We start from the raw sequence: 13,764 nt of genomic DNA, 5'->3' as shown, positions 1-13,764 counted from the left end.
ATTTGTTTTCAGCATCCGAAAGTCATATACAAAACCAATAGCTCTTTTTGACTATTGGTTTTCAGAATTTTCTAAATTCCTACTTAAACAACTACTGATCTATCTCTCGACTCTTTTGCAGTTAAATCATTTTGAATACATTCAGACATTCTAGAAAAAAAACAAGAAACTAACAACTTGCTTGTCATACCACATACTGTGTACAGCTACTTTCCGTCTTACCATGAACGAGTAACATGAAGATGAAGAAGAAAAAAACGCTGTTGCCAAATGTTGCATTTATATTTCTGTAAGTTTCCGCTGGGAGTCATGACAGAAAAGAAAGGCACCAATACTAAAACAAACAACTATGAAGAGAGTTTGAAGGCAAAAAAAATATGAAACAGACACATGCCATACAAAAGTACGCATACATACAAGCACATTGTTACTAACATTTAACAACACTAATGTTCGAGTATAAATTTATATACATACGCATGGACAACTTCCATACAAAACATACTAACATTTATTAATTTTACCAGATACAAACTTATTCATATACCATATACATATACATACATACGTATTTATGTATATGTATTCTTTTTGCAACTGCCTGTGTTGGTATAATTGTGAAACAGATGCCCCCCATACAGTTGCACTGTTTCATTTCATAAAGTTTTGAGGATACAAACATATAAAGTAAGACATTTTACTTAAACACATGGTAATGTAAAGGGTGATGCAAGGAAAAAAGGTTCGGCATTTCTCAAAGTCAGTCTAATTATCGTATTGTAGAGCCGTAATTTTTACCGAGAGTTTGAGCAAACCTCTTCCCTTGAAGCTTACGTAATTCTCCCAGGGACGAGTATTATAAATTGTACTAAATCCAAACATTTGAAATAGATCAATTACACAGCAAAAAAAAAGCTTGACTAACCATTACATAGATTTGATGCCAAATACAAAAATTTTCAAATATTTCAATTCTATGAATAGATTTTTTTTTTGATTAAAATTATAAATTTTGTTAGCTATTTCTTAACATAACATGGTGCTACGTTGGGAAACGAACTTGAAAAACGACACAGCGTGGATTATAGGTATTGCTGAGTACATAAAAAATTGTGTCTAAAAATTTCAGAAACACCCTCAAATTTACAAGTTATTCTAAAAAACCGTTTTCAGTGATGTTCGCCAACTTATCGACCTGCAACTCAGTCCGGTTTTGTCCAACTTTAAGTTTTTTAACGGGTTTGGAAAGAAAACTGATGGCGCTTTGAAATCATGTGCATTTTTTGATATATTTGTAAGTTATAAGTATTGTTTTTGTTAAGAATATCTAAAAGAATAACAAAATGTATCAACTTTTTTTATTTTAGTCGCTTTTCAGTGCTTATTTTGATATCAAAGCTTATAAAAATGTATACAAATATATAAGGGAAATTTAGTTGTTAAGATTATTAAGTTTTAACTATCTCAAATCGGATGAAAATTGTAAAACTTATCCAAAATTTACATTAACACCTTTTTAATATTTTCTCCCCCAGCGGATATGAATAAAAAAAAATGTACAAAAAAAATATTTGTAAAATTTTGAATTTACAAGGTAAATTTTTTCGAACATTTTTCGAAAAAGTTTAATAACTTTAATAAGTGTAAACCGATTTTAAAGAGTAATGTCTCATTTTGGTCTACATAAAATTGTCTTTAAAACACTTTGCAAAAAAAATTGGTTCTCATAGAAAAAAATTACAATATCTATTGTTGAATTTGAAAAATTACGAAAAAAATTAAAAATAAAGCGAAACTTTTTACAAAAACTTACACAAGTTACTTACACAAATTTTGAGGGTGTTTCAAAATCTTTGAAAACGGTTTTAATATGTCCTCACCTAGGCCTACAACCTCCATTAGGTCGCTTTTAAAGTTCTGACAAAAAGTGTTATTTTGTAGCAGAGTGTAATTAATGATAAATCAAAAAGGGTTAGTTCGATGTTATTAAAATTAACTTAGAAAAGTTGAGATTTTTTAAAAAAAACATATCCATAGAATTTAAAAATTGACACATATGCATTTGTACTACTAGAATAACAATACATCAAGATTGTGTAGACGTTTAAAAATCCTTTAAAATTTTATCAATTTGTCCGGTGTTAGACTCACCGACATCCCTAAGTCTGTTTTCACAAACATTCCAACATAAAACAAAAAATAGTGTTATATATTTGGCTGTGCCGAATTTTATATAACCTTCACAAATTTTTTAAAATTTTTAGCTTTATTTTCAAACATTTTCAAAATATAAATTTTTAATTCAAAGTATTGGTCATTGTTAGATATGACCTTTTTCCAGCGGCCGAGTCAAAACTTTTCAACCACTTCATTCTAAATACTTTTTAACAGGAATTGCAACATGTGGCCGAGCGTTGTCATGATGGGATATTACGGTTTCATGTCTGGACGCATAGTCTGGGGTTTTTTTGGCCAATTTCTCGCTTGAAATGAATATGTTTGTTCGGAACAGGTGCCCTGTGATGGTCTTGCCATATTTCAGAAGCGCATAATAGATCCCACCAAATAACGGTCATTACATTAGCGCCATGTATATTTGGATATATTTTTTATTGCAAGTAATGATTCGGTGCAAAAATTATATTCTTTTATAGCGCTCCAGCATCATTTTGGACAAGCAACATCATATTTCAAGGTCACTTAGCTTCAATTGGTATGGTACCAATTTCCCTGCTTTTGGTTGAATAATGCCGCTTGCAAACATTTTGAAATTGCTGCTTGAGTAGCTACGAATGATTTTGCACGCTCTTATTCAGTTTGACAACATTCTTCATGGAGTAATGCCTTCAATTACACTGTACAACACCAAAAAAAAATTAGAGGTCCTACCAATAAATTTTGATAGGGGAGACAAAAAAAAAAGACACGGCGTTTTGAACGTTTACATCTGAATTTCATTTTAGGGGGAGTTAAAGTTTCCCAACTCCGACACATTCTTATTGTTAATCGTCATTCAGCAAAGTTATGTAAAATGTTACGGTGATATTTTTGTAGAATACGTTAACCCTCTAAATCCTCAAGGCATGGGTCTTTTTTGTCCTTCTTTTAAAAAAGAGCAACAAACTCCATTAAAACAGGGATTTAAGGGGTTAAAACATTCCGCAAAAATATTATCCGTGAAATTTTACTATAAGTCCCTGAATACTACAGGTAGCAATTTCAAATTTGGTACAAGATCTTCAGTTGCCCCAAGGACGAAGCCTATTGAATTTGGTTCGAATCGGTCCATTATTTCTATTAGTCCCCATACGATTGCTGTTGGTATTACAATAAAATTTAATACAAATAATTTACATAAATGGGGGATTTCATATCAAGTGAACCAACTTTTAAAATCAATGTCTTCCGATCGGGAATCAAACAAGTTTTAAACTTTTTTTCTAAGATTTTTTTCGCATCTCACTAATCGACTAAAACCCTCTTAAAGGAATGGACTAAGCTTTCTTTTGAGCACAAAACAACAATTTAAAAAGAGTCCATTTTGAAAAAAAAGTCAACAAAGTTTTTGATTTTGCAAAAAAAAAGTCAAAATGTTTATGTTTAGAGTTACAAAAAATTTATTTTAATAGATATCGAACTGGCATCCCACTAAGAGACCAAATAGATCTTCAAGGATACTATCTACGTATTTTATGAGAAAACGTACAAATTTGTCGAAGGGGCAAGATTTGTGGAACTTCTGAGGAGTAAGTAAAGGCTTTTTATATAAGTATTTGATATTGTTGAAAATGTTATGACTTGAGGATTGATATTTTAGTAGTGTTTATAATCCGGTTAACCGGTTAACCGAAAAACCGGTTTTTCTTCGAAATCTCGGTTTTTTGCGAACCGGTTAATTTAAAATGTTGATTTTCGGTTAACCGGTTTATCCGGTTTTTATCACTCGGTTAACCGGTTTTTAAAATTTGGGACTAAAATTAATAAATCTCATTTTTTTTGTGCATTTTCAATATTCATTGTATACACATTATTGGTCTGATTTGAAACCTAAACTGCTGATTTATAATACAAAACTCTTTGGATTAATATTTTTAAGAATTACAATGAATCTACATAAGAGAACATTATGAGTTTACTTAAAAACTATTTCAGAATAAATAATAAATAATAGTGGAACTATTAAAAATTTAAATTAAATTTCGCATAATTCTATAAGTTTAGGCTAAAACTTACTAATGATTCATTAAAAACTTAGTGATGATTTTACCAAATGTTAAATTGAATTCGATGTACATAAATTCTTTCAATAATTGTGACTTCATTATTGTGTTTTGTTCTTAAAATTCAAATTTATTTATAGTTTTATAATATTAACCATTCCTGACTACTAAAAACAACAAATTTTAAAGCTTTATATACTTTATTGGACATTTTATGATTTTTACACATATATGATGGTTAACCGGTTTAACCGGTTTTTTCAATGTCGGTTAACCGAAAAACTGTTTTTTTTAAAAAGGCCAATTTTCGGTTAACCAACAAACCGGTTTTTTAAAAAGTCGGTTTTTTATAAACACTATTTTTTAGTAACATTAAATAATTTTATAAAATTTTGGGACTTTATTTACTTTAAAAACTAAAAAATAATAATATGGTGATTTTAAACGGATAAAAATATAAAATTTTACTTAATGTAAAATTTTAACAGTTAAAGATATCATAACCAAATTTAAATCAATGGCATTAGAACTTTTGACATGTTTTACTTTTCAAATTCCTAAAACGGGGAAAATGTGTTCCAAAATTTTTTTTAGAAAAGGTCCAACTGTGACGTTATTTACCATGTGATAGTAAAAGCACTTAGTAAGTATTTAAGAAACATATGGGTTTAAACAAATATGTAGCATTTTGCCCTTTTAGAATTTTTTACTCAAACCGAAATATTTTTTATAAATTGGCCTAGTTTGGATTGGTCTGGGGGTGATATGACCGCTTAAGTGAGTAACATTTTTCTTACAATATTTCGAATAGTTCCCAATATACCGAATAATTTAAAAAAAAAGTTTTTAAACCACTGTGCGATTTTGTTGAAAAATTGTTTCTGAATTACTATCCAATAGGTCTAACCTTTGTGTAAATTTCATTCCGATCTTAAGACATCGATTTCAAAAGTTGGTTCACTTGTCATGAAATCCCTCATATACAAAAGTCATCTCACTAAATTTTATAACGATCGGTCCATAATTATTCATAGCTCCCATGAGTATAGATTTCTTAAAAATAAAATTTAACACAAAAACATAGGTTTCATATATACAGAAGTCATGCCACCTAATTTTAAGGCGATTGGTCCATAATTGGATTACTGTAGGGTATCATATGGTCGGGCGTGGCTGACAATACTTTCTTACTTGGATATTTAATGATAGATATTTCCAATGACTTAATACGAATAGTAATTTGGATCTACAATAGGTCAAAATCGGGAAAATTATACAGTAGTTAAAAATATGTTCAGCAAACAAAATTCAAAAAAAAAACACAAGCTATATAAACCAAAATTAATTACTTAAACCAGCATCAATGAAACACCCTGTACATATATTTTCATCTAAAAAAACATACATACGCATTAAAAACTTAACTAAAAAGCATGTTGTTTTAGTGTATTTTTACGTACATATGTATGTAGTATATAGGGATGTTGTAGTTTTTTTTTAAAACAACTTTAAGAATATGTTTTTGTTCATTCTATGCATCTATGTATATAAGTTCCAAAATATCAGTATGTGTATGTTCTTTTACCAATAACAACAAGTATGTATGAATGTTTGTTGTTATAAGCATTAAATGCCATAAAAAATTGGGTACATTTACAAATTTATTGCACTTGGCGCACTTAAATTTATACATACATACCAACATATGTGTGTATATATATATATTTGTATCTACATATATATAAGCAAGTACATAACAGTGTTTGTAAGTATGTTTGTTTATGTAATAGTATAAAACTTGACTAAAAATTAAGTAAACTTATGTTTAAGAGTTAACTAGAGTTGAACAGAGTTAAGTTTTAGTACGTTTTTTTTTCATTGTTTAACTTACTTAAAGACATAAACACATACAGACTCACTCTGGTAATTGTGCACTTGATATTTTCACTTCTATTTCCTTAGGACAATGACCATTGACACACATAGTAACCATATAACTACAAACAAACAGTAGTTACAAAGACAATATACATATTAATGTATGAATGTATAAACTTACACATACAGATGTAACTTTTCTCTAGACTAACACAAAGAAAACAGTACAATTGTTGTTATTAGTTCATTTTTCCACAAATACGAAAAGTACATATATAAAAACATATGTTTCAGTAGCGTAAGTCTCCTTTTCAAAGCACTCCTTATGCCCTTGGGTACTACTGTATATATGAGTGTGATTGCATCATAAAATGTTTGAATTTATTGTAAAATTATTTTATATATTTCTCCGCTAAATACTTAAAGCAAGAACTAGATATGGACATTTTCACAGAAAGGTCCACCGTGGCTGAAAATATAAATGTTCAGAAACAAATGTTTTTTGTTAAACAAATTTGTATAATAGAAAGTATTTTCAACTCAGAATAGATGCTTTCATGAGAAAATTGGACTGAAATCTGAAAATATAATTGCCCACTTCAAAACGCTACAACTCCGATTGTGAATTGGGCAATTGTTTCTTGCTCTTAGCTACTTTTAACGATATTTCCACTTTAGTCTTTATTGTTCATATATTTAAAGCATGACTACACTCGTTTTATACAATATTTCTATCAACAACAAATTAATTTTAAAACATGAAATGAAGCCGAAGAACAAATGTTAAATTTTTCATTTTATTCATGTTCTCCACAGCACTACGAAATCGTTCAAATAATGTGACTGACAATTTTAATTCATATAAAAATTTTGTGGCTTTAACTAAAACACAAGTTCCAATATTTGAAGTATTTCACTTTCCCGACCGCAAGTATATCTGGCATAAATCAAGATCGCGACAACAATTATATTTTCCTTACTAGTTCCCTTAACCATCATAAGGTCTTCGGGTCAAATATGACCCATTTTTAAATTAAAAACAAATATTTTCTGAAAGTGATTGGTTGATATATTTGATATTTTATTTAACTTCAAATGTCAACAACTACGTTAGGTGGCAAAACAAAATATCTATTTTCAAAATCGATTTTTTATATAAAACTTCAAAATATTGATATTTTTATATAAAAACTCGCAATATCTAAATTCGCTAATAATTTGGCCAATAAGCGTTTAATCAAGAAAAAGACCTCGATCTGTGATCACTCATATATCTGACCAAAAATCGGATTTTTATATAAAAATTCAAAATATCTAAATTCGCTAATAACTTGGCCAATAAGCGTTTAATCAAGAAAAGGAGCTCGATCTGTGATCACTCATATTTCTGAACAAAAATCAGTTTTTTATATAAAAACTCAAAATATCTAAATTCGCTAATAACTTGGCCAATAAGCGTTTAATCAAGAAAAGGAGCTCGATCTGTGATCACTCATATTTCAGAACAAAAATCAGTTTTTTATATAAAAACTCAAAATATCTAAATTCGCTAATAACTTGGCCAATAAGCGTTTAATCAAGAAAAGGAGCTCGATCTGTGATCACTCATATTTCAGAACAAAAATCGATTTTTTATATAAAACTTCAAAATATCTAAATTCGCTAATAACTTGGTCAAAAAGCGTTTAATCCAGAAAAGGACCTCGATCTCTGATCACACATATTTCTGGCCAAAAATCCCTTTTTTAATACAAAAACTCACAATATCTAAATTCGCTAATTACTTGGCCAATAAGCGTTTAATCAAGAAAAGGAGCTCGATCTGTGATCATTCATATATCTGACCAAAAATCGGATTTTTATATAAAAACTCAAAATATCTAAATTCGCTAATAACTTGGCCAATAAGCGTTTAATCAAGAAAAGGAGCTCGATCTGTGATCATTCATATATCTGACCAAAAATCGGATTTTTATATAAAAACTCAAAATATCTAAATTCGCTAATAACTTGGCCAATAAGCGTTTAATCAAGAAAAGGAGCACTATCTGTTATCACTCATATTTCTGGCCAAAAATCCATTATTTTATACAAAAACTCACAATATCTAAATTCGCTAATAACTTGGCCAATAAGCGTTTAATCAAGAAAAGGACCTCGATCTCTGATCCCTCATATTTCTGGCCAAAAATCAATTTTTTTATACAAAAACTCTCAATATCTAAATTCGCTAATAACTTGGCCAATAAGCGTTTAATCAAGAAAAGGAGCTCGATCTGTGATCACTCATATTTCTGAACAAAAATCGATTTTTTATATAAAAACTCAAAATATCTAATTTCGCTATTAACTTGGCCAATAAGCGTTTAATCAAGAAAAGGACCTCGATCTGTGATCACTCATATATCTGACCAAAAATCGGTTTTTTATATAAAAACTCAAAATATCTAATTTCGCTATTAACTTGGCCAATAAGCGTTTAATCAAAAAAACGACCTCGATCTGTGATCACGCATATTTCTGGCCAAAACTCGATTTTTTGTACGTATTTTAAAATCAAATGTATATCAAACATAACCCAATGTGAATGTAAATTATCATTCAACAATACGTTCTCACAAATTCACAAATCGAACACAAGCATTTTTTTAATTTGACAGGACAACGTCTGTCGGGTTAGCTAGTATTTATATAAATTATATTTACAGGGAGGAAGTTCCTTGGAACTGTCATCTGCTTAGGATGAAATCCCGGAAAAATCTCTTGAAGAAATGCAAGTTAAGTTTAGAAATACCACCACAGCAATATATGCCATGGTCACTCGGATCTCCGATAGAACCAGCATAGGTCTTATGAAAGTACTATCCAAGTGGCATTTGACCTGTCAATGGCCACGATCTTTCAGGATATCCAACAGTTCACAATACATAGTAATATATGGTGGCTATTTTATTTCGTGGCGTTTGCAGTGCTCATAACCAATGTTGATAAGCTTAGAAGTATTGAAAACAAAATTCGCAATTAATTCAAGGGAATGTATATAACCTGCAGTTATAACCAATGAAGTCATCACTATTCACCAACTGGAGGAAAAAAATCAGCGGCGACAAAGTAGTCGATTGCATACAGATTCGGACACTTTTGATAGCCTCTTGACCTCCTTAGTACGCTCCATTGCATTCAGGACAAAAATTGGAAATAGAAACAGAGTTTTCAGAATTAAATATTTTTCCATCAAGAATTATTATGCTCAATGAAGATGACTTGAAGCTGCTGGCATGGTTTATTTATTTATACAGCACTTGGTAACAGTCTACCTTCAAATAACCTCCAGAAGATGCTGTTTTTGTGCGGAAACAAAGGTTCTACCAGTCAGGAAACACAAGGTGATGCTGATGATACATTTTGGGGTGATACATGAGTATATCGTTAAATCATTAAATCATCAATATTATTTTTATATTTATCTCCAATTGATTGAAGGTAACAATATTTGAACATTTCATTATTGCAGCGAACTGTTACTGGAATGTCACCCATTGCATTTTCCATTATCATTGTTCAATTGCATATACTCGAAGGACGACAAGAAAAAATCCAATTCCTGTAATTATTAAAACCTGCAGATAACGAACATAAAACGATGTTCGTTAAAATTTTGTATAAAATTAAACATTTGTTGGTTGTACATTTTTCTTTGCTTTTTTTGTTCAAGTTGGTTGTTATGACGTTGACATACAAATATTTACTCACAAAAAAAAAAACACAACACAGATAGATGGATACATGCATGGGATCAAATGCTGCCATGCATACAGGAATACATTCATTGCAGACATTTTAACCAGAGGGCCAGCCAGTGCCAGTCAGTAGACATGCTGGACAATCAAACAAATAGAACTGAAAACTACATTTCATCATACATTTGTCGCATTTAGCATTTGTTGGTTGATTTCATGGTCTGCATGGATTCATGGATAAATTCATACGTTCATTTAAACTGTATTTTGTATTTGTTGATGTTGGTCGGTTGTTACACTGATGGCCATGTAAAATTTGCAATTTGTGGGTGTTGTGTGTTTAAACAATTCTTGTCAAAAACTTTTTTTGTTTTTTTATTTTATTTCTTTCTCTCTTGCAACACTCATCATGTTGTTGCAGTTATTATTTTTCTGTATATTTGTATCGAAAGAAAAAAGTTTAAATAAAATGTATACATTTGTTGTGTTTTATATGAAGAATGGATCTGTGTAGATTTTGTGATTGAAGTCGTTGTCGTGCACGAGAGTAGCATGTAGTTGTTATGGCAAATTTTGTTGATTATAAAGTTAAACTTTGTTTATGCTGAAGTGTTTGTCTTTAGCTACATACATCTGTAGTAAACGAATGCGTATTAGGGTATTCAAATTATTCGATTTGTCTGTAATTCGAAAAAGGAATTGGAACTTAAAATTTAAAAAAAAAAAAAAAAAACGTAAAATAAAGTTTTTGATGTAGTTTTTTTAATATTTTATTGTTAAAGAAAAACCAAAAATAATGTTAATGTTAAATTAAATTTTCATCAGAAATATTCTAATCAGATTACTTCCCGAACTATTTACAAACAAATTGACTAGCAAACTCTTCAGTTTCCATTTTGGAGCTATGCTTTAAATATTTGGAGCTAGTTGGACATGATCCTGAATTCAAGTACAATATAAACGTATTAAGAACTTTTCTATGTCGTTCACTAATTCGGGTTTTAAAATTAATAGCTAATTCTTTAGTTACTGAATTATTCACTTTTTCTAAATTATTTATAACAAATTGTATTATACCCTCAAGCTCTATCAACGTTGCCGAATCTTTTTTTAATAAAGTCGTCTTAGGGAATTACACAAATCTGTCAAAAGTTTGATATCATTGTCAGTGAACGTGGCTAATTTGAAGTCAGACTGTGCATGATTGACGCATTTATAAATACGCAAAAAGTTTATTACCATGTTAGACAAAGGTGTCCAATGATGTTTAACATCATGTATAAGACGAACTCCCTGCTTTTTTTCGGATTTATTATTCTTCGTCTTCTGCTGAATAATTGTTACGTGCAAATCTGAACACATTGAAATCACGAACCTAATTAAAAAACAGAATTGAAGCCAGATAAAGAAACCCGAACCGGAGTTAAGCTGATCGCGAACTTACCAAGACACGATTAAGCCGAAAGCGTTAGCCGAACCTCAACAGTAACCGAATGCTGATATTTATCCGACTAAATCAATGCTGTTCTTTTATGGTAAAATTTATTTAATTTTATTCGAAATTAAAGAAACTCAATAATGTATTATTACTAGCTAACTCCAGAAAGGTTAAATAAATAACCATCTTATTACTTAATAGTTTGGCCTGTAAGTAGAAAAGTTATTAACGGTGATATGTTGATCTGAAGACTTCAGTGAGATCATAGACGATCAGGTCCCACTTTTTCCAGGCTGTTAATTTTTTGCCAGCCAAAATTTTAGATCATACTTTGCAGGTTTTGAGGGCATATATGTCCGTAAATAACAACGACTTCGCACCAACTTTTCACCAATAGTCACATTTGCTTGACAATTGTAAAATATTGAAAGACTAACTTTCCAGGGATTCCTCAAATCTCGTATAGGTACGGACTTATCATTACTTTGCCTCACACCTGCATGAAGTAATATAGAAAAGTATGCGCGCAAAGTGGAAGTTTCTACATCTTTCCACTTTTTGTCGAATTTTGCTCTCCCATACTTGTTAGTATTTTTAATTATTATTTTTGCTATTGTTGGGCAAAAAATAGGCAAAGCGTGTTGGCCCCAGTTGAGAGAATATAATCTTCTCAGCTGATTTTAATAAAAATAAAATTTTTATTAAAATATTTCACCCGGTTGTTAAATTTTTATTGTTTTTAATATTAATATTTTGCTCTTTTTTTCTATAAATTGTTTTATTAATTAATTGAAAACAAAATTAGAAACTGGTTGGTAAACAAAAGTAGATTTTAAACTAAGTAAACTCAATTTGTTTACAGATTATTATAAAAAGTCGAACAACTCATTTGAGTGTATTTATGTTTAAAAAACAATATGAACCAAAAAGGTGCAAAACCTAAGATTCGTAAGTTTTTCTAACCTAACAGCAGGGTTAAGAGAATGAGTTTATAACACTTATAAATTAAAAAAAAATATTTCATAATATAATCTTAATCTCCACTTATAATTTTCAACTACTTAAGACCTTGAAATAATAAATAGTGTTTAGTGGTCAATTATTATTGCAATTGCAAAAAACTTTTAATTTATATTAGCATCTCTTATATTAAGCTACTGGATAGTAAATTGTTTGAATACTTATATATTCATATGCGTAAATTCATTTAAATTGCAATATACATTTATATAATACATGGCATGCATGCTTGAACGTGTTTGTCTATGTTTTCATTTTTACTAATTGTAAAACCTCAATTTCATAATTCTAATAATCACCACAAATTTCCATAAAGGACATACCCACACCTACAAATTTAAGTTAAAATAAAAAACAGATACAAAAATATTTCTCATTAACAAAAATTTTCTTTATGAATAACATCAAGTTAGAATATATTTTTGTACGCTCAAAATGCATATAAATACAAAAAAGTCAAATCGAATGCATCATAAAGATTTCAATATCCATGTATAATGCATTTGTAGCTGTGTGTATTTTTACAGTTGATATGAATACAAGTATATGACACATTAAACAAAAATATATGTAAAAGTATATCACAAGCACAACAGTTTAAGTACTGAAGCACTCAAGGGCATCATGTATGCACAAATACACGTATATGTATATATGTATATTAGGCAGGATCAAAAGAAATGTTGTGCATATTCCAAAATAAAAAATATAGGGTAGAAGGGGGACCATTCGCCATAGGGGCACATCTGCCAACACCGATTAACTTAAAACCAGAGCAATCGATTTTGTTACATTATCAACTTTTGTTTTCGTTTAACGATCATGTACCATCCCTCAAAGTTTGACAATTTAATTTTACATATGATCGGAAACTATCGAGATTAATGGTTATTCTAAAATTACCGAAAATATTTTGGTGAGTATTTATACCCTACACCACCATAGTGGGGAGGGTATTATGCGTTTGTGCAGATGTTTGTAACGACCAAAAATATTAGTCTAATACTCACCTTAATGTATACCGATCGACTAAGAATTACTTTCTGCGTCGATTAAACGATGTCCGTCCGACCGTCTGGTTGGCTGGCTGTCCATGTAAACCTTGTGCGCAAAGTAAAGGTCAAAATTTTAATATTTCGATAAAATTTGATACAAACAATTATCTGTAATACATTTTTAACTAATATATGTATCTACAAAAATTTCGCTTCAAATAAGTTTTATATATACGAAAATCATGTCACCTAATTTTATGATGATCTGCCCATAATTAGTCATATCTCCCATATAAGGCCCGCTTCCAAAAATCACTTTAACGAGAAAAAATCTCTTAAAAATATTGGTATACACATACAATTCAACACGAATAACTTTAGATAACATATAGACATAAAAAACATGACCTTATTTCATGGCGATCTGTACATAATTAGTTCCCATATAATGCACTCTTCCGAAAATCATTCGA

This window comes from Calliphora vicina, chromosome 1, assembly GCF_958450345.1.
Source record: "Calliphora vicina chromosome 1, idCalVici1.1, whole genome shotgun sequence".
Classification (NCBI taxonomy): Eukaryota; Metazoa; Arthropoda; class Insecta; order Diptera; family Calliphoridae; genus Calliphora; species Calliphora vicina.
This window is presented reverse-complemented; position numbering follows the sequence as displayed.